At 41.4% G+C, this 21,876-nt stretch overlaps 1 long non-coding RNA gene across 3 annotated transcripts; it reads left to right on the top strand.

Annotated features, from left to right (window-relative positions):
* The first annotated feature begins 1,878 nt into the window (after positions 1-1,878).
* LOC123440251 lies at positions 1,879-3,493 on the top strand. 3 transcript variants are annotated; one of them, XR_006630300.1, is made up of 4 exons: positions 1,879-1,916; positions 1,992-2,088; positions 2,161-2,864; positions 3,220-3,493. It is a non-coding gene; the product is annotated as an uncharacterized LOC123440251 (long non-coding RNA). The 3 variants fall into 3 exon arrangements; XR_006630301.1 differs by lacking the exon at positions 1,879-1,916 and having other exon boundaries at positions 1,928-2,088; positions 2,161-2,881; XR_006630302.1 differs by lacking the exon at positions 1,879-1,916 and having other exon boundaries at positions 1,929-2,088; positions 2,386-2,864.
* Positions 3,494-21,876: the final 18,383 nt, after the last annotated feature.

Here is a 21,876-nt window from a genome sequence, read left to right as displayed (position 1 = left end):
GTAACACACTTTGATAATTCACCAACACGTTTTCTTTATGGTAGCAACAGAATAGTAACATAATTTTGTATATGTTGTAACATCTCTTGTGATAGTTGGTAGCAAACCTAGTAACACCTTTTCCTAACTATCGTAACACAACATAATCAGCCCATTTTTCTGTTACAACAACTTTGTATGAAATATTGTACTAATATTTTTCCTGTAGCACTTCCTCATATTGAAATCGATAAGCATATGACACATTGTATACTATAAAAAGATCATGGATGTAAAGTAAATTTATACATGCACGAGAAAAGGGATATACAATAAAAAATATGGTTCATGTCATTCAATAGCACTTGTAACGTGAATATATAGAAGATCCATGTTGTAGCAACAAATTACATTTCTCAACCTAGTAATGTAAACTACAGTATACAAAAGATTTCCTATCACTAAAAGCGTGTGACACCCCTACTAATGTTCACCCAAATGCACCCTCCAAATCTTTCTTAAACAAATATATCATATTCGCATCTTGATTCCTCCTGAGCAGAAGCACCCGAATCTTTGTTAAACAAATATGTCATATAGCGTAAATGGTGAGTTTGGTTGTTTTCCATGCCGTGATGAAACATGTTCTAAACGCTTGAAATATGGGCAGAATTATTGTTTCATGGGGCATCGTCGATTTCTGCCCCCAGATCACAAATTCCGTTTTGATGCTAGATCATTTGATGGGTTTCAAGAACATAGAGCAGCACCTACTCCTTATGCAGAAACTAGAGTTGAAGATCAAATAAAATCAATTTCAGATTTTGAGAAGTCCAAAACCTGGAAGTGTGTCAGTGGCCTATTCAATTTGCCCTATTGGGACTTCAATTTACTTCATCACAATCTTGATATCATGCATATTGAGAAGAACGTATGTGAGAACATATATGGAACACTTCTAGGGATAGAAGGTAAGACGAAAGATAATTTAAAGGGACGACAAGACCTAGAACATATGAACATTAAACGAGAGTTGCATCCACAAAAAAAAACCTAATGATAAGTATTATCTCCCACCTGCCTCCTTTAACATATCTAAAGAAGGGAAGCAACAATTTTGTAAAGTCCTTCATGGTGCAAGGGGTCCGAATGGGTTTTCAGGAAACATCTCAAGATGTGCAAATGTTGTTCAAGGGAGAATCTCATGCCTTAAAAGTCACGATTGTCATATACTGATGCAACATTTCCTGCCACTTGCTATCCGAGGTCTACTCCCAGATTATGTCACGTTTGTGTTGTTTGACCTGTGTGGGTATTTTAGAGAAGTGAGTGCAAAAGTCCTATACATCAGCGAGCTTGAGAAGTTGGAGGAGCGAATCATAATGACATTATGTCATATGGAGATGATATTCCCGCCAGGTTTTTTCACTGTTATGGTGCATTTGGTTATGCATCTAGCAACAGAGGCAAAAGTAGGTGGCCCAATATGCTACCGTTCGATGTGGTTTGTGGAAAGGTATGCTAGCTTCTTATATAAATATGGGAATGCATTACATATCGTTGTAGGAAAAGATTATTCAATAATTTTCTTCTTTCTTCTCTTTGTGTTTATGTAGGTATATAGGTAAGTTGAAGTCGAATGTCCGTAACAAAGCTCATCCAGAAGGATCTATCACCGAAGCATTTTTGGCAGATGAGTGCATGACATTTTGTTCAAGAAATATTATCGGTTTTGAGACCAAGCATAACTTGGCTTCGAGGAACGAAGATGACGAGGAGTTCGTTGGGAATCATGATATTGCACGTGGATCAAGATTATTTCCTCATTCTGGCAATCCACTTGGAAGGCCTAGGAATTATGTTCTGAGCAATGTGGCTAAAGTACAGGCACATAGATATTTCTTGTTCAATTGCTCCAATGTGAACTCATACCTTAGGTAATATCTTATGCTTCTAAATTGTCTTAGTTACCCTTTCCCCTACTTTACCTCTATTTGTTAACTACTTTGCAGAGCTCATGCTGATGAGATAACTAATGGACGCAATTTAAACCTTGATGTTGTTGAGAGGATTCAAAACGATAAGTTCCACGAATGGTTCCAAGCTCATGTAAGAGCCATATTCTGCATATACTATACACGCATCACTACATTTAGTTTTAATCAAATTCTAAATATTCAGATAAAGAAATTGGAGAAGGGAAATGGCGTCCATAGTATTGAAAAGGATATTAGATTGTTGGCCCGGGGCCCAGTTAATGCAGCCAAAAGATATTGCGCTTTCAACTCCCGAGGCTACCATTTTAGGCCTAAACGCTTGGATAAAGAGACACAAAATAGTGGAGTCATGGTAACTGCAAAAACATCTCGTTATGATTCAACACGCGATGCTAATGCAGTTTTACAGGATGTGACGTACTATGGGAGGGTAATTGATATTGTCGAGCTAAACTACTCTGGATAGTTTTCACTTGTGTTGTTTAGATGTGAATGGGTTAATGTGTTCTCAGAAAAAGGAATGAAAAAAGACAAGTACGGTTACACACTTGTCAATTTCTCACATCAAATACACAAAGGAGAAAAGATTGAGCATGAGCCTTTTATTTTCCCTAACCAGGCGAATCAAGTGTTCTATGTGAAAGATGAATTGAATCCAGGTTGGTTTGTGGTAATGAAGTTGCCAAAGCCTAGAAATGTATATGACTTAGGTAACTTGGAATGGGAAGAGGAGACAGAAAACCAGCCATTTCATGTTTCACAGCTTGGAGAGATTTTGAAAAGAAAGAACAATGACCAACACTGGGTTAGAACAGACGTTGAGGGGACAATAGTGGATGCTACTAGTGCTTCGAGCACCGAAGAATAGTTGAGGTTAGTAGCAACAAGGTATGCACTATGTTCAGGTAATATAGTTATGCTTTCTGAATATGCTCTTGTATTTTTTGTCATAAAGATGACGTGTATATTATTTTCTTCTAGAAATGTCCTTGTATGAAAGTAATAGTATGATTGTTTGAACTTCTGATCAACCCATTCATAAATTAATGAATTATGTTAATGTTTCTAAATATGTTACCTCTAATAAAATGTATTGTTCAGTCTTGATGTTCTTCAATTATGTTTTGTCCATTCTTTATTTAATTTTGGATTGACGCTTTCATGTTAGATATGAAATTTTAGCGATAAAAGTAGCAGAATGTGTTTTTTATTTTTTTGTTCATGTTTTTGCTGCATGCTACAGGTTTCGACTACATGCTGCATGGAGGCATGGAGGGGTGGTGGCATGTGTGCTTTGTGTTGGTACAGAACTGCTTGGTGGCTTCGTGCAGAGTAGCTAACAAACTTGCTTGACGATATACTAATGTGTGAGACTATGTGTTGGTTAAAACTTAGTGTACTCTTATATTTATGCTTGATAATTTGGTTCGCTATGACATCACATGCTTATCTGGAACTTCATTTTTTACTTTGATCAACAACAGTTCATAATTAAGATAACGCAACTTGTTTGGAAATTTATTTTGTACTTTGGTTCATAGTTCGATATTGGTATACTGTTGTAGTGTTCAAAAATCATGTTCTGTGATCACAGGTTGCTATTTTTGTTAAAGTCTGAATCTGTCCTGAAGCAGTGTGAATGTTTTAGTTTCTCTACATATAGTTTTCTTATTTTAGTTTCTCTACATATAGTTCTCTTGCTCATGATTTGATTAGATGGTTAAAAGTTTGCACTCTCATGTGCCAAGATAAAAGTTCAACGTGGAATGAAGTCTCATTTACTAAGTTGAAAGTTCAAAGTTCTTCCAATGACACTCAACTTTCTCATATTTTTTCCTTGTTTTACCCATGATTGTGGATTAAGGTGGTCCAAGTAATAAAAAAAGTCACAGATATAACATGTCAACGTACAATATCTTTTATCAAAAAAACTTCCTAATTACAAGACATCAACATACTTTTATGCTTTATAAGAGAATAAACGGATCAATAAAATCGTCAAAGCATATTAATATTAATTAAGTCCAGAATTACATACAAGAAGCTAGCACATCTTTAAATTTAGCAAATTATGAAAGCACAAAAAAATATTTTTTTAGAATATCCAAAAGAGTTGCACGTCTTTTATATTAAGATGAGAATGTTTTCTTACAAGATTACAAACACATTATCTCTCTCTCCCTCCCTCCCTCTCTCTTAGCTAGTCTTAGAAAAAAGGGTCGTATGTATGCATATACATGGAAATAATCTCATTTTAGTAGAATTACGTACATGAAAAAAACATTTTTTTATTTAAGTCGTGCCTTCTATGGGATTTCGTATCTAGGCTACGCCAATGTTTTTATCCTAATATATTCGGTCCGTAAGCAAACACATGTCCCCTAAACTTTTGTGTAGCTAACATGTGAATGATGCAAGCCCGTAACTATTAACCCAGAGGTCGTGTACTACGATGGAATCGACCTGAGAATTGATCGCATGTATGTTGCAACAAGTATTTTCATGACAACAAAGAAAAACTCTATTCAATATTTACTACGTTGGTAACATTTACCTAGGCAGCTCACATGTGTTACAAACTTGTAACACAACATCACATCTCATATATGTGTTACATTTTTGTAACACTCTCTCGACAGACATAAATAATGTGTTACATTTTTGTAACACTCTCTCGACAGACATAAATAATATGTTACAACATCATAACACATTCGACGCATGAGGAATATGTGTTACAACTTTGTAACACTTCCCATAGAATGTGTTACAACTTAGTTGTGGACACAAGTGTTGTGTTACAGCGCTTTTACGCAGTAACATATTTTTTCTTGTGTTACTGGGATGTGTTACCAAAGCTAATTCCTGTAGTAGTGAACCTTCTACAACCTAGCAAACCACTGATTGGCTATGTTACTGCTTGCTTAACCATGTGTTAGCGTTGTCAGTTGCAGGTGCAGTTGTTTCCATGTGATAACATGGGTTCCTTGTTATATCACCATATTTATGCTATTTAATTTAATGCACCTATATACTACCTCTGTACCATAATATATGACGTTTTAGCAGCTTAAATGAACTGCTAAAACATCATATATTATGATACAGAGGGAGTACTTGGTAAAAGGTGGAAGGCTCGACCTTTCTAGCCTCGTGTTTTGTTCCACCTTTGTCGCCTTAGTTTCGGCTACCGGTGTTATATTCCATAATTGAGCACTCCTAACACGATCCGGGTTGTTATGGGGACCCCCTTGATAATTCGTTTTAGATTAAGACTTGTGTGGCAAGGCCCAACTTTGGTACTACATTTGCCTAATAACCAAATAAAAAGCATAGGGACCCGCCGGCACCAGCGGATAATTAATCAACCCCCGGGCCAGTGCTGCTCATGAGTGTTGGTCCAAATTTCTATGCGGCGTGTGGTAATTTATGATGGACCAGTTGGAGCACCCCTGCAGGGTTAAATCTTTTAGAAAGCCGTGCCCGCTGTTATGTGGCAACGTGGAAACTTTGTTTAACAAGCGGTTCTAGAAAACTTGAATTAAGCTTAATTAAAACTTCCCAACTGAGTGCATAACCGTGACTGTCTCTTTCGTGAGCTCCTTCTCCGATCGAGGACACGGTGAGGTTATGTTTAACGTAAGTAGGTATTCAAGATCATTCATTTGATCATTATTAGTTCACGTCCGTTATGCGTAGATATTCCCCCTCTTATGCTTGTACTCGTAAGTTAGCCACCTCAAATAAATGCTTAGTCGCTTGTTGCAGCATCACCACTTAACCATACCTCACCCTTTAAGCTTTGCTAGTCTTGATACATTTGGAAAAGAGATTGTTGAGTTCCTGTAGCTCACAGATTACTACAACACCAGTCGCAGGTATAGATAAAGAGTTACTTTGACGTGAGAGCGATGATTGTGTTTTTGGAATTTCTTCTTCTTCTTCATCGATCTAAGATGGGTTGCAGGCCGGCAGCCTGGCATAGCAAGGATGGATGGCGTTCTTTTATCGTTTGTTTTAGTCCATAGACGGACCCTGCTCTTCTTCATGATGATTGTATGTATTGTACTGATGTGACTCTAATGTAGCTTGTGGCGAGTGTAAGCCAACTCCTTATACTCATCTTTTCAGTACATGTACTTGTAACGATATCCATTCTTGCGAAATGACGAGATGCGTTTCTATCCCTGTCGAGGCCCTTGCGCCAAAATAAGGATAGGACCGCATCTTGGGCATTACAAGTTGGTATCAGAGCCATACCAACCTAGGAGCCCCCTTGATTGATCAAACCTGGCCGAGTCGAGTCTAGTGAAAAACTGCTTTGAGTTTAGTTATATATTGGAGAGTACGATTCTTTTTTCTTCTATCCCATGCTCTAGTGAGGAATCTTGACATAATAATTTTAAGTCTACTCCTATTCTCAATCAAAAAAAATTAGGATCACGCGGATATTTTTGGAATCAATATGATGTCGATGTGACGGAGTTCAGGCTTGGTGCCGCCTGCTGTGTTGATTTTATTCCGAGAGTTGAGCTCCGGGGATTCTTGAGCACATCGTTATCATTCAGATTTCTTAGTATCTCAGGACGGATGATGTTCGAAATTGTTTCAATACTGGTAGTGGTGACATAACCACGACATCCCCAGTACTGGTACAGAGAATTCGGGGGTACTATCATACTTAGTATCGTTGTGAATACGAGGGTCTGAGACAGATGAGTTTCCGAGATCTCTGGTTATGTGTTGACGGATATGATACACTGGACGGGTAGTGTTATTGCTAGGAGTTCAGTAATGGATTTTACTCCTTGTATTCGTGGACCTGATTGCATGAGCATAAAATTTCGGGAGTTCTTACGTGGGAACTCAAGTAGTTACTTATAGGACAATCTTCCAATAGATGCATGCTGTGAGGTTGGGGTTCGACATCTAGTGGATTTGTTTGTTCATGGTCGTCTTACAGTAGTTCTCGTTGTGTTTTAAAGAGTCCTTGTAGCTTGCTATGACTCGGGGATGCTTCGTATGTCGTGTGCACTTCCTTGCACATGATGGCTACTGTAGGATAGAACCCGTGCGACCCTATCCACGAAAATATCGGACGGAATCTCTGTCATGAATGTGTTCTGGCTTGTTTCATAAGCCGCAACCTTTGTTTTGTTGGAATATGATAATTTGAGTTGCTTCGATGTCAAGTGGTGAAATCGTATCTCATATTTTTATGGGAATGCAATTATTTTGCTCAATCAAGTTGTCTTATCAATTCTTTTCAACCGGAGTCATCATATCAATTCTTTTGAACTGGTGTGCTTCTCTTCAAGTGAATTCAATCCTCCCCAATTTTGCAAGATCAATTTCTCATTTCTTTCCGGAGTTTATCTCATATGTCCCAAGTTGTCTTTGTTTTCCCCGCCCTCCCACCCCTTCGCTTCAGCTATTCAATTGTCATCCAAGTGCATTTCATTTCATTGTTGCTTCCGCCAACTTCTCTTCCATGTGGTATCTAGCTAGTGATTTATTGTGAAGATTCTCAGGAGTTGCTGGCTCATCACTTTTCATTGTTGTTCTCTTTTTCGGTGAATTGAATTCAAGTTGTCGGTGCTAATCATGTTCTTTTCATCCTTTAAATGCTTTCTCATGTTGAAAATTCTTATTCAAGTCTTTCTTGTTTTTCATCCATCTCTCTTCTACCCGGAGTGTTGAAGAAATCTTAGGAGTTTCTTGATTTCAATCCTTTCAACAATTTCGAGGTTCCCAACCTCATCAAGTTTTCAGTTATACCCGTGCAGTATCTCTCTTTCCGAGCAATCTTTTCAATGGTATTTCTTTGAGTGGGCCCATAACCCACAGGATTTTCCCAGGATCTTATCTGGCTCTTGTAATCTTTCCCGAAGATATCTAATTCTTTTCAATTATGACGTAAGTATGAACTTCATCAGTCATATTCCTTCTCCAAGATTGCTTCAAATTAATTTTCATCATTGACTCAACTTTTCATATTCTTATTCCGGAGTGTCTTAGTTATTCTTGGTGTTGTTCTCCTCATCATTTGCAGTTTGGAAGACCGAAGGAGTGTTTCTCTCAAATCTTGTCCATTCTTTTGAAGAATCATCATTTCAGCTTCGTGCTATCATCTTGAATTGTTTCCAATCATGAGTAATTCCTTCCATATCTATCCAGTGCATTTTAGTGTTGTTTTCACTTCTTGATCCGACGAAGGACATCATTTCAGAAGATTTCTTCGTTCCCAACTTTCAACTTTCATTCTCAAATTCTTCTCAATTGTTGTCTCTTCGTTCATCTCTCAATTATTCCGGTGCCATGTTCATTTTTTTTTTCTCAGGTGGCTCATGATCTCTTCATTCTCATATGTCTCCATTCATTCTTGTTATCCCCATTCATTCCAATTCTTATCAGTGTCTCCTTCAAGGCTTCTTCAAGTGGTGCATATCTCTCTCTCTTCAAGTTTCTTTCAAGAAGAATAAGTGGTATGCTAAATCTTGATTGTCATCAATTTAACTTGATGAAGGATAAGAATAACATCATTCTTATTATTGTTCTCCCAAAGTGATTACAATTCTTCTTCCGGAGTGGCTCATGATATCAATTATTTTCTCAAGTGCTCATCTTTTCTTTGCCGAAGTTCCAAGTTTTCTCAAGTATCTCTTTGTGAAGCTTCATCTAAGTCATGGAGTACCTCAATCTTATTCTTTTCATCCTACATAGCTTTGCATCATTCTCTTGTCGATGGAGGTTTGTCTTGCTGGTTCTTCAAGATTTCATTCATTCTCAATGTGTTCTTCAAGACTCTTGTTGGAGTACCTCAAGTATTCTTATCTTGCATTCCAAGTGCAATTATTCCTTCTTTATCCTTTGAGGTGGTGTTATAGCATTTTTGTCAGTGGAGGAGTCTCAAAGAGAATTGGTTTCAAGAATTAAATATGTAAACCCACCAAATCCTTTGATCATGAGGTATTTTTACCCATGGTTTCTTCTTTGAGTTATCTTGGATTAGATTTCACCTAAAAAATTTCCTAGGGATTGTTGCTTTTATGGTGATTGTCATTAATCCAAGTTTTCAATGTTTCCCCTTGGTCTAAGAAGTTTTTCCTTTCTTGTTGCTTCCAATCAACTTTGTTTCTGTTAGTGGCAGGTTGTGACCTCATTATTTTGAAATGGTTTCCATAAGCCCACTACAGGCATGTTCTTTACGTTCTTGGTTTGCCAACAACTCCGTTCAATCCTTCTTCTAGATGCTTCTCAAATTCAATTGTGATGGAAATTGTCATTTTCTTCTCCATTCCTTCTTTGCATGATCTAGTTCCTATTCTCTTGTTCTGGATTTCTCACGATGTTGCTCTCTTCAATGGATCATCTTGTTCTATCAATACCATGTTCTCTCCTTGCTTGTTCAATTTAGTTAGTTTGTTGTGAATCTTTTCAAGTTCTTTCTATCTTATCAAATTGTGTCCTCCATCAACCTTTAAGTTTTGTTGGTTTAACTCGTCTGTTAAAGAAGCGACTATGTTTTACCTATTACTCTTTCTCTTCCTCTCCCCTTTCATTCTTAGATCTCGGGGCGAGATGTCTTGTTAGTGTAGGAGAGTTGTGACAGCCCGAGACCGACGCTCCAGAAGATTCCCCTCTTATTCGATTGCCGCCGTGCGATTAGATTGTGTGTTGCATTCATCATCGCATCATTTGCATCATCTGCATTGCATCGGCACTCCGTTGCCGCCGGTTTTCAAAATTTGCATCCGTTATTAGTTGTTGGTTCTCTCCGTGTTCGTCGTTGACCGTTTCGAGACCAATCACACACGCACGCACCCGCGGCATCAATGGAATATTGTTTTTAAAAGTGTCATAAAAATATTCTCGAATTGGGTTAAAACGTGGCGTGCGGTCTTATTTAACGTAGGTAGGCTGCTAATAACCCACAAGTATAGGGGATCGCAATAGTTTTCGAGGATGGAGTATTCAACCCAAATTTGTTCATTCGACACAAGGGGAAGCCAAAGAATATTCTCAAGTATTAGCAGTTGAGTTGTCAATTCAACCACACCTAAAAGACTTAGTATCTCCAGCAAAGTCTCAGTAGCAAAGTAGTGTGATAGTAACAGTAGCAGCGGTAACAGTAGCACCAGTGACAGTAGTAGCGGTAACAGTAGCAGCAGTGACAGCAGTAGCGGTAAAGTAACATAGCAAGGACTAGTAGGAAAAGCTCGTAGGCATTGGATCGGTGATGGATAATTATGTCGGATGCCATTCATCATGTAACAGTTATAACATGGGGAGATATGTAACTAGCTCCAGTTCGTCAATGTAATGTAGGCATGTATGCCGTATATAGTCATACATGCTTATGGAAAAGAACTTGCATGACATCTATTGTCCATCCATCCCGTGGCAGCGGGGTCCTAATGGAAACTAAGGGATATTAAGGTCTCCTTTTAATAGAGAACCGGAACAAAGCATTAACACTTAGTGAATACATGAACTCCTCATACTATGGTCATCTCCGGGAGTGGTTCCGGCTATTGTCACTCCAAGGTTGCCGGGTCATAACACATAGTAGGTGACTACAACATGCAAGATAGGATCAAGAAGACACATATATTGATGAAAACATAATAGTTCAGATGTGAAATCATGGCACTCGGGCCCTAGTGACAAGCATTAAGCATAGCAAAGTAGTAGCAACATCAATCTCAGAACATAGTGGATACTAGGGATCAAACCCCATCAAAACAAACTCGATTACATGATAGATCTCATCCAACCCATCACCGTCCAGCAAGCCTACGATGAGATTACTCACGAACGGTGAAGAGCATCATGGAATTGGCGATGAAGGATGGTTGGTGATGACGGCGGCGACGATCTCCCCTCTCCGGAGCCCAGAACAGACTCCACATCTGCCCTCCAGAGGAAGAACAGGTGGTGGGGGCGGCTCTGTGTCGTGTAACGTGATGAACTCTTCTCCTTTATTTTTTTCTGGGCGAGAGAGAATATATAGAGCTGGAATTGGAAGTTGCGGAGCCATGAGGGGCTCACAAGCCTGCCAGGCCCGGCCAGGGGGGGCCTGGTGGGCTTGAGGGATCCTGGCTCCATCCCTCCAGGTAATTCTTGCGCCAGTATTTATTATATATTCCACAAAAAAACCTCGTAAATTTCCAGGTCATTCCGAGAACTTTTATTTCTGCGCAAAAACAACACCATGGCAATTCTGCTGAAAACAGCGTCAGTCCGGGTTAGTTTCATTCAAATCATGCAAATTAGAGTCCAAAACAAGGGCAAAAGAGTTTGGAAAAGTAGATACGATGGAGACGTATTAGCTGCGTGCCAATTTTCGTCACAATCGGAGTTCGTTTGATACCCGAACGGTTAACCATGGCGGCACCGTCATCCGATTATCATCGGACATTTTTTGCTGTTTTAAAATATCATGTCGGGCCACAAACTCATCTCTTCTCTTAGCCCATTATGGTGACACAACCCATCCTAGCCCATCCCCGCGTTTGGGGCCGTTCGATCACGACCGTGTGGTTGAAATCGGATGCCAAATCCCCCTAACCTAGCCCCTTGCCCTATTTATATAGCTCCCCCTGCCTAATTTGGATGCCCCTAACCCTAGCCTCGTTTTCTGTGCCCCCAATAGCCAGCCGCCACTCCTCAGCCGCAAGGGGCCTGCCGGCCCCATCCGAGGCCCGCCCCGGGCCCAGACAGAGCCGGCGCCGCCAGCCAAGGAGCCTTGCAGCCCCGACCTCCCGTGGCTGCCAACCAGCCCCGTCGCCGGATGCCCCGCCTTCAGACGCTGCCAGCCACCGGTGCCTCGCCGTCACCACCGGCCAACGGATCTACAGCTTCCCCGCCGGTGCTCCTAGTCCTCCCAGCCGTCCCGTCGCTCGGAGCCCGATGCCAATCGCCGCCTCGTGCGGAGCTTCCCCATGGACGTCCCGTAGCTGCCCCGCTGAAGCTCCGCCCGCTAGCGTCAGCCGCCACCTCCCCTCTCCGGACCTAGCCAGCTCGCCAGAGATCCGCCGGAGCAGGCCAGCCGCCGTGGTGTGCCGTTCCGCAGCTGCGATGGCGCCCTGCTTCGCCCCGTCGCCACCGCCACACCCGATCCAGATCGGGAGTCAGATCCGATCGAGGATCCCCCGCTGCTGGCGGTGACCGCTAGCGCTGCATGGGCCGACCCGCCTCTAGCCTCGCCTCCCGCGGGCATGCCCAGCCACCGGCCCAACTTGCTCCCTCCACGTCGGGCCGCTTCGCCCTCCCTCGACCAGCTCCCTCGGCCTAGCTCCAGCGCGCCAAGGCCCAGCCTCCTCTAGCAGGCCGAAAGGCCCAAGGTGAGCCATCCCCTTGCCTACCCCTCGCACCGAGCGGTCTTTAATTTAGATGCGCCCATCCTCTTTTTTGTCCCGTAATAGATTCAGCCCAGTGCGTCGGTTCGGCCCGTTTAGTATTTTTTTAGGTCCTGTATTTTCTTTTTTTCAGAAAAAGGTTTTGTTTTTCAAATGCTCGTATCTTTTAAATCGTGCGTTGGATCGCGATGTGTTATATATGTAAAACATGTAGAATTTTGCGTAGATTAATATTTTCCAACTCTCATGCATGTTTAAGGCTGTTTAGCATGTTGTTTGCATCGGTTTAAGTGTCGATGTGTTAAAAATGGTTTAGGTCGTAATTAGTTAACCGTAGCTCAGTTGGAGATGAGCCATATATGTAAATGGTCTAGAACAATGAGTAGAATCACGTGCACCACTCTTTTTTACCATTTAACAAACATAAAATGTGATTAGGAAAATCTGGACAGAATTAGAATGTAACGCGTGGGGTCGTTTCAGAGATGCTATATGTTGTTTCCGGCCTCATTTAAAATGCCTAGATAGGTAGATTATTTGTGCTTCACCCCTTGCCATGTTTAACAACATTTAGTATTGGTGTGCAAATAACTGGGAGTGAACTGAATAATTAAACGTGAAGTTCCGTCAATATAGAACTCATTGCATATTGAGCTTCACTTAATGTGCAGTGTTTGACTGTGTGAATTGCCATGCCATGCCTTGCATAGTTGAACTGATCATGCATCATATTAGGGTGTGCATCATATTGTGCATGTGCCGTGGTGAATATCGTGTGTTGATTCTTGTTTCCGGTTTTCTTCGTCTCGATAGAGTTCCACAAGCGTGTCGGAATGTGACGACCCGTTCGACTTGATCGCGGAATTCGCGAGTTTCGTGATCGAGGAATTCTATGTAACTTGTGGTAATTTGTGATGGACCCACTAAGGAGTCCGACAAGATCGTGAGTTTCATGATCGAGGAATTCTATGTAACTTGTCGTAATTTGTGATGGACCAGTTGGAGCACCCCTGCAAGGTTAAATCTTTCGGAAAGCCGTGCCCGCGGTTATGTGGCAACGAGGAAACTTTGTTTAACATCCAGTTCTAGAAAACTTGAAGTAAGCTTAATTAAAACTTGCCAACTGAGTGTGTAACCGTGACTGTCTCTTTCGTGAGCTCCTTCTCCGATCGAGGACATGGTGGGGTTATGTTTGACGTAGGTAGATGTTCAAGATCATTCATTTGATCATTTTTAGTTCAAGTCCGTTATGCATAGATCTCCCCCCTCTTATTCTTGTACTCATAAGTTAGCAACCTCAAATAAATGCTTAGTCACTTGCTGCAGCCTCACTACTTAACCATACCTCACCCTTTAAGCTTTGCTAGTCTTGATACCTTTGGAAATGAGATTGCTGAGTCTGTGTGGCTCGCAGATTACTACAACACCAGTTGCAGTTACGGGTAAAGAGTTACTTTGATGTGAGCGTGATGATTGTGTTTTTGGAGTTTCTTCTTCATCATCATCGATCTAGGTTGGGTTCCAGGGCAGTAGCCTGGGATAGTGATACGTCTCCAATGTATCTATAATTTTTGATGGTTTCATCCTATTATCTTGTCCAACTTTGGATGTTTTGCATGCCTTTTATTTATTTTTTGGGACTAACTTATTAACTCAGTGCCAAGTGCCAATTCCTGTTTTCTCCATGTTTTTGACCCCTTTCAGAGGAGATTTTGAAACAGAGTCCAAACAGAAGAAAATCCACGAAAAGATTTTTTCTGGAACGGAAGAAGATCGGGGAGCTTGGGAGCCAAGGCAGGGGAGCCCCACGGGCCCCACAAGCCCCCACCCCGCGGCCAGGGGGGGCCTGTGCCATCCAGGCTTGTGGGCCCCCTGAGCGTCCCCTGACCTAGGTGTTGCGCCTATATATTCCCTAAAAATCCCAAAAAAATCAAGAGATCATCGAAAGTACTTTTCCGCCGCCGCAAGCTTCTGTCTCCACAAGATCCCATCTGGGCACGTTCTCGTGCCGTGCCGGAGGGGGATTTGGACACGGAGGGCTTCTTCATCAACACCATGACCTCTCCAATGATGCATGAGTAGTTCGCCATAGACCTACGGGTCCATAGCTAGTAACTAGATGGCTTCTTCTCTCTCTTGGATCTTCAATACAAAGTTCTCCATGATCTTCATGGACATCTATCCGATGTAATCTTCTTTTGCGGTGTGTTTGTCGAGATCCGATGAATTGTGGATTTATGATCACATTATCTATGAATATTATTTGAGTTGTTTCTGATCTCTCTTATGCATGATTTCATATCCTTGTAATTCTCTTCGAGTTGTGGGTTTTCTCTAGCCAACTAGATCTATGATTCTTGCAATGGGAGAAGTGCTTGGTTTTGGGTTCATACCGTGCGGTGACCTCACCCTGTGATAGAAGGGGTAGCAAGGCACGCATCGTGTTGTTGCCATCAAGGGTAAAAAGATGGGGTTTTCATCATTGGTTTGAGATTATCCCTCTACATCATGTCATCTTGCTTAAAGCGTTACTCTGTTCGTCATGAACTCAATACACTAGATGCATGCTGGATAGCGGTCGATGTGTGGAGTAGTAGTAGTAGATGCAGAAAGTATCGGTCTACTTGTCTCGGACGTGATGCCTATATGTATGATCATTGCCTTAGATATCGTCATGACTTTGCGCGGTTCTATCAATTGCTCGACAGTAATTTGTTCACCCACCGTAATACTTGCTATTTTGAGAGAAGCCTCTAGTGAACACTATGGCCCCCAGGTTCTACTCCACACCATATTTTCAGCCTTACACTTTTTACTTCGTTGCACTTTCCGCCTTCAGATCTCACTTTGCAAACAATCTTGAAGGGATTGACAACCCCTTTGAAGCGTTGGGTGCAAGCCTGTTTGTGTTTGCGTAGGTACTCTGGACATGGTGAGACCCTCCTTCTGGATCGATACCTTGGTTCTCAAAGTGAGGGAAATACTTACTGCTCCTGTGCTACATCACCCTTTCCTCTTCAAGGGAAAAACCAACGCAAGCACAGCCTCTGTCAACGTGTCAATTTCTGGCGCTGTTGTTTGTGGGATAGCAGAAGGATTTCTGGCGCCGTTGCCGGGGAGGAAGATCAAGTCAAGAACTCATCCAAGTAGGTGTCGCAAACTCATCTCTTGCATTTTCTTTGTTTGACAGTTGCCTCTCGTTTTGCTCTCCCCCACTTCACCAATTTGCCATTTGTCGTTCACCTTTTCGTTCGCCCTTTTTCTCGCCTGCTCTTTGTTTGCTTGCGTGCTTGCTTGCCTGCTAAAGCCCGAATGGCCCCACTAAGGGATTTTGATGCTCACTTTGCGAAGTTAGAAGAGATTGAAACTAGTGTTAAAGGCTTCATGTCTACACTGTTTGAATATAATAGTTACTTCCGTAGAGAGCTGAGGAGCAAAATTCTTTTCTGGCTTTTATGAGTAGAGAAGTTGATGATATGGCCAAATAATTCCTTGCTCTGAATTCTTAGTTTGCTCTTCTTGAAAAGCTAGTGGGTCAGATTTCTGATAAGCAAGCTACTTTAGTCAATAAAATGGCTGCTAAACCCGAAACTCGTGATGAGAATCACGAAGATCTTAAAGTGCTTGGTGTGACTCCCATTGAATCTTTGTTTTCTTTTGTCAAACCTAATGATTATGGGGCTGGATATGAATCCACTTTGGTTGAAAAGTGCCCCAATGATTCGGAGTCCATCTATCTTGATTCTAAAAGCATTAAAAGTGGAGTAGAAGACGTTAAAACTTTGAGTAGTAATGAAATTACTACCGTGGATTTCAAGGAATTCAATTATGATAGTTGCTCCTTGATTGAATGCATTTCTTTGATGCAATCCATGTTGAACTCTCCACACGCTTATAGCCAAAACAAAGCCTTTACCGATCATATCGTCGAAGCTATGATAAAATTTCTTGAAGAGAAACTTGAATTGGAAGTCTCTATCCCTAGAAAGCTTCATGATGAGTGGGAACCTACCATGAGAATCAAAATCAAAAACTATGAGTGCAATGCTTTGTGTGATTTGGGTGCTAGTGTTTTTGCGATTCCAAAGTCTTTATGTGATGTTCTGGGTTTTAATGAGATTGAAGAGTGTTCTCTTAATTTGCATCTTGCTGATTGTACTGTCAAGAAACCCATGGGAAGGGTCAATGATGTTCTTATTATTGCAAATGGGAACTATGTACCTGTGGATTTCATTGTGCTTGACATTGATTGCAATCCTACATGCCCTATTATTCTTGGTAGACCTTTCCTAAGGACTATTGGTGCTATCATCGATATGAAGGAAGGGAATATTAGATTTCAATTTCCTTTAAGGAAGGGCATGGAACACTTTCCTAGAAAGAAAATAAGATTGCCTTATGCATCCATGATGAGGGCCACTTATGGTTTGAGCACCAAAGACGACGATCCGTGATTCTATCGCTTTTATGCCTAGCTAAGGGAGTTAAACAATAGCGCTTGTTGGAAGGCAACCCAATGAATTTATCTTTTTCTTCCTGTTTTGTTGCGTCCACACTTTCATAATTCTGTTGTGATTGTGTTTTTTGTGTTTCCTTTTGTGTTTGAGCCAAGCAAAGCCTTTATGACTAGTCTTGGTAATGGTTGTTTGATCCTGCTGGAAAAAGACAGAAACTTTTCGCTCACGAGATGATTTTTTATTTTTATTCAAAAAGAACTTTTGATTTGATTCTTTTTTATGCTGATTGATATGCTTTTTTCCCAGGCCTTCGTAATGTTTCAGATTTTTTGAGGTACCAGAAGTATACGAAGTATACAGATTGCTACAGACTGGTCTGTTTTTGACATATTCTGTTTTTGTTGAGTTGGTTGCTTGTTTTGATGAAACTATGGTTAGTATTGGGGGTACTAGCCATGGAAAAGTGAGAATATAGTAGCCCATTGATTACCCACAAGTATAGGGGATCAATCGTAGTCCTTTCGATAAGTAAGAATGTCGAACCCAACGAGGAGCAGAAGGCTCTGATAAACGGATTTCAGCAAGGTAATAACTGCAAGCACTGAAAGTAGCGGTAACAAGTGATTGTGTAGCGAGGTGAAACGTAGCAAGCAAAGAATAACAAGTAACAAGTAGTAGAAATGGTGCAGCAAGTGGCCCAATCCCTTTTGTATCAAGGGACAAGCCTGAACAAAGTCTTATATGAGGAAAAACGCTCCCGAGGACACACGAGAATTTCTGTCATGCTTGTTTCATCATGTTCATATGATTCGCGTTCGTTACTTTGATAGTTTGATATGTGGGTGGACCGGCGCTTGGGTACTGCCCTTACTTGGACAAGCATCCCACTTATGATTAACCTCTCTCGCAAGCATCCGCAACTACAAAAGAAGAATTAAGACAAAGTCTAAACATGGCATTAAACTAGTGGATCCAAATCAACCCCTCACGAAGCAACGCATAGACTGGGGTTTAAGCTTCTGTTACTCCAGCAACCCATCATCTACTTACTACTTCCCAATGCCTTCCTCTAGGCCCAAATATGGTGAAGTGTTATGTAGTCGATGTTCACATAACACCACTAGAGGAAAAGACAACATACAACATATCAAAATATCGAACGAATATCAAATTCAAATGACTATTATCAGCATGACTTATCCCATGTCCTCAGGAACAAAAGTAACTACTCACAAAGAATAATCATAATCATGATCAAAGGTGTAATGAATAGCATCAAGGATCTGAACATAAACTCTTCCACCAAATAATCCAACTAGCATCAACTACAAAGAGTAATCAACACTACTAGCAACCTTACAAGTACCAATCGGAGTTGCGAGACGAAGATTGGTTACAAGAGATGAACTATGGATTGGAGAGGAGATGGTGCTGATGAAGATGTTGATGAAGATGCCTCCCCTCCGACGAGAGGAGTGTTGGTGATGACGATGGCGACGATTTCCCCCTCTGGGAGGGAAGTTTCCCCGGCAGGATCGTCCTGCCGGAGCTCTAGATTGGATCTGCTCAAGTTCCGCCTCGTGGCGGCGGTGAAACCACGAAAAAGCTCCCGATTGATTTTTTTTCCAGACTAGGATGCTTCATATAGCAAAAGAGGGGGCTAGTGGGCCGTCAGGCAGCCCACAAGCTTGCCCTACGCCACCAGGGGTGTGGTGGTGGTGGGCAAGCTTGTGGAGCCCTGGTGGCCCCCCTCCGGTAGTTCTTTCGCCCAGTATTTTTTATATATTCCCAAAAAATTCCACGTAAATTTTCAGGGCATTTGGAGATGTGTAGAATAGTGGACTAGGATTTGCTCCTTTTCCAGTCCAGAATTCCAGCTGCCTGAATTCTCCCTCTTCAAACAAACCTTGCAAAATAAGAGAGAAAAGGCATAAATATGGTACCACAAGTAATATAACAGCCCAAAAAGCAATAAATATCAACATCAAAGCATGATGCAAAATGGACGTATCACGCATCATCAATATAGATAGAATTCAAGTTTGCTACAGTACCAAGAGAGGTGGTAGTTTGTTTTCTTGTACTAATGTTATCACAAGTTTCTGTTTAAGTTTTGTGTTGTGAAGTTTTCAAGTTTTGGGTGATATTCTCATGGACAAAGAGACAAGGAGTGGAAACAGCTCAAGCTTGGGGATGCCCCGGAAAGGCATCCCCTCTTTCGTCATCAATCCATCGGTAACATTACTTGGAGCTATATTTTTATTCACCACATGATATGTGTTTTGCTTGGAGCGTCTTGTATCTTAGGTGTCTTTTCTTTTTGTTGTGTCACAATCATCCTTGCTGCACACCTTCTTTTTTTAGAGAGAGAGACATGCACTCATCGTGATTGTGCTAGAATGCTCAAAGTGCTTCACTTATATCTTTTGAGCTAGATACTTTTGCCCTAGTGCTTCACTTATATCTTTTGAGCTAGATACTTTTGCTCTAGTGCTTCACTTATATCTTTTGAGCTAGATACTTTTGCTCTAGTGCTTCACTTATATCTTTTGAGCTAGATACTTTTGCTCTAGTGCTTCACTTATATCTTTTGAGCTAGATACTTTTGCTCTAGTGCTTCACTTATATCTTTTGAGATAGATACTTATGCTCTTGTGCTTCACTTATATCTTTTAGAGCACGGCGGTGCGTGATTTGGTAGTTGGCTTATGCTATGAAAGTAGTCCCAAATGTGCTAGGTACCCAAAGAGGATGCAAAAACCACCATCTTCATGTGCATTGAGTAGAAAGAGAAGTTTCGATTCCTCTCAATTAGTGTTGAGACATGGATTCGGTAATATTAAGAGTCATGTTAGTAGGGTGTTGTGAATCTAGAAGTACTTGTGTTGGAGTTAGTGATTCTCGTAGCATGCACGTATGGTAAATCGCTATGTTAGGAAGTCGGAGCATCATTGATCTATTGATTGTCATCCTTTGTGTTGAGGTCGGGATTGCGCGATGGTTTACACCTACCAACCCTTCCCCTCGGAGTATGCGTTTAGCACTTTGTTTCGATTACTAATAAAAACTTTCGCAACAAGTATGTGAGTTCTTCATGACTAATGTGAGCCCATGGTATAGATGCACTTTCACCTTCCACCATTGCTAGCCTCTCTAGTGCCGCGCAATTATCGCCGGTGCACAAACCCACCAAATTGCTTCCTCAAAACAACCACCATATCTACCTACTATGGCATTTTCATAGCCATTCCGAGATATATTGCCATGCAACTCCCATTGTTCCGTCTCATGACTTGTGTCATCACTCTCATATTGCCATTGCATGATCGTAAGATAGCTAGCGAGATGTTTCAACGTCATACGCCATGCTAGATCGTTGCACATCCCGGTACACTGCCGGAGGCATTTCCTACGGAGTCATCATCATTGTGATCTTTGAGCTGTGAGTAAATAAAACTATGATGATCATCATTATTAGAGCATTGTACCATGTGAGGAAATAAAAAAAGAGAGACCAAAGAGCCCAAAAACAAAAAAAAAGAGAAAAAAAGAGGCCTAAGAGCCCAAATGAAAAAAAGAGAAAAAGAGAGAAGGGACAATGCTACTATCTTTTTCCACACTTGTGCTTCATGTTAGCACCATGTTCTTCATGATTGAGAGCTTCTTGCTTTGTCACTACCATATGCTAGTGGGAATCTTCATTTTATAACTTGGCTTGTATATTCCAATGACGGGCTTCCTCAAAATTTCCCTAGGTCTTCGTGAGCAAGAAAGTTGGATGCACACCCACTAGTTTTCCTTTTGAGCCTTCACATACTTAAAGCTCTAGTCCATCCTTTGTATGGCAATCCCTACTCATTCACATTGATATCTATTAATGGGCATCTCCATGGCCTATTGATACGCCGAGTCAGGGTGACCATCTCCTCTTTTTTTTGTCCCACAACCACCACCACGCTCTATTCCACCTATAGTGCTATATCCATGGCTCGCGCTCATGTATTGCGTGATAGTTATAAAAAGTTTGAGAAAGTAAGAGTGCGAAAACAATTACTTGGCCAATTCCACGGTTGTGCATGATTTACATTAGTTGTGTGAGGATGATGGAGCATAGCCAGACTATATGATTCTGTAGGGATAACTTTCTTTAGCCTTGTTATTTTGAAAGTTCAGGATTACTTTGCTAGTTTGCTTGAAGTATTATTGTTTTCATGTCAATAGCAAACTATTGCTTTGAATCGTACGTATCTGAACATTCATTTCACGTGAAAGAAGTTGCAAAGGACAACTATGCTAGGTAGCATTCCACATCAAAAATTCATTCTTTATCACTTCCCTACTCGAGGACGAGCAGGAGTTAAGCTTGGGGATGCTTGATACGTCTCCAACGTATCTATAATTTTTTATGGTTTCATGTTATTATCTTGTCAAACTTTGGATGTTTTGCATGCCTTTTATTTATTTTTTGGGAATAACTTATTAACTCAGTGCCAAGTGCCAGTTCCTGTTTTTTCCATGTTTTTGACCCCTTTGAGAGGAGATTTTGAAACGGAGTCCAAACGGAAGAAAATCCCCGAAAAGATTTTTTCAGGAACGGGAGAAGATTAGGGAGCTTGGGATCCAAGGAAGGGGAGCCCCAGGGGCCCCACAAGCCCCCACCCCGCGGCCAGGGGGGAGGCCGCGCCATCCAGGCTTGTGGCCCCCCTGAGCGTCCCCTGACCTAGGGGTTGCGCCTATATATTCCCTAAAATTACCAAAAAAAATCAAGAGATCATCGAAAGTACTTTTCCGCCGCCGCAAGCTTCTGTCTCCGCAAGATCCCATCTGGGGCACGTTCTGCTGCCCTGCCGGAGGGGGGATTCGGACATGGAGGGCTTCTTCATCAACACCATGACCTCTCCGATGATGCGTGAGTAGTTCACCATAGACCTACGGGTCCATAACTAGTAACTAGATGGCTTCTTCTCTCTCTTGGATCTTCAATACAAAGTTCTCCATGATCTTCTTGGAGATCTATCCGATGTAATCTTCTTTTGCGGTGTGTTTGTCGAGATCCGATGAATTTTGGATTTATGATCAGAT

This window comes from Hordeum vulgare, chromosome 3H (genome assembly GCF_904849725.1).
Source record: "Hordeum vulgare subsp. vulgare chromosome 3H, MorexV3_pseudomolecules_assembly, whole genome shotgun sequence".
NCBI classification, from domain to species: domain Eukaryota; kingdom Viridiplantae; phylum Streptophyta; class Magnoliopsida; order Poales; family Poaceae; genus Hordeum; species Hordeum vulgare.
Note: the sequence above shows the minus strand (reverse complement) of the source record. Positions and strands in the feature narration are given on the sequence as shown.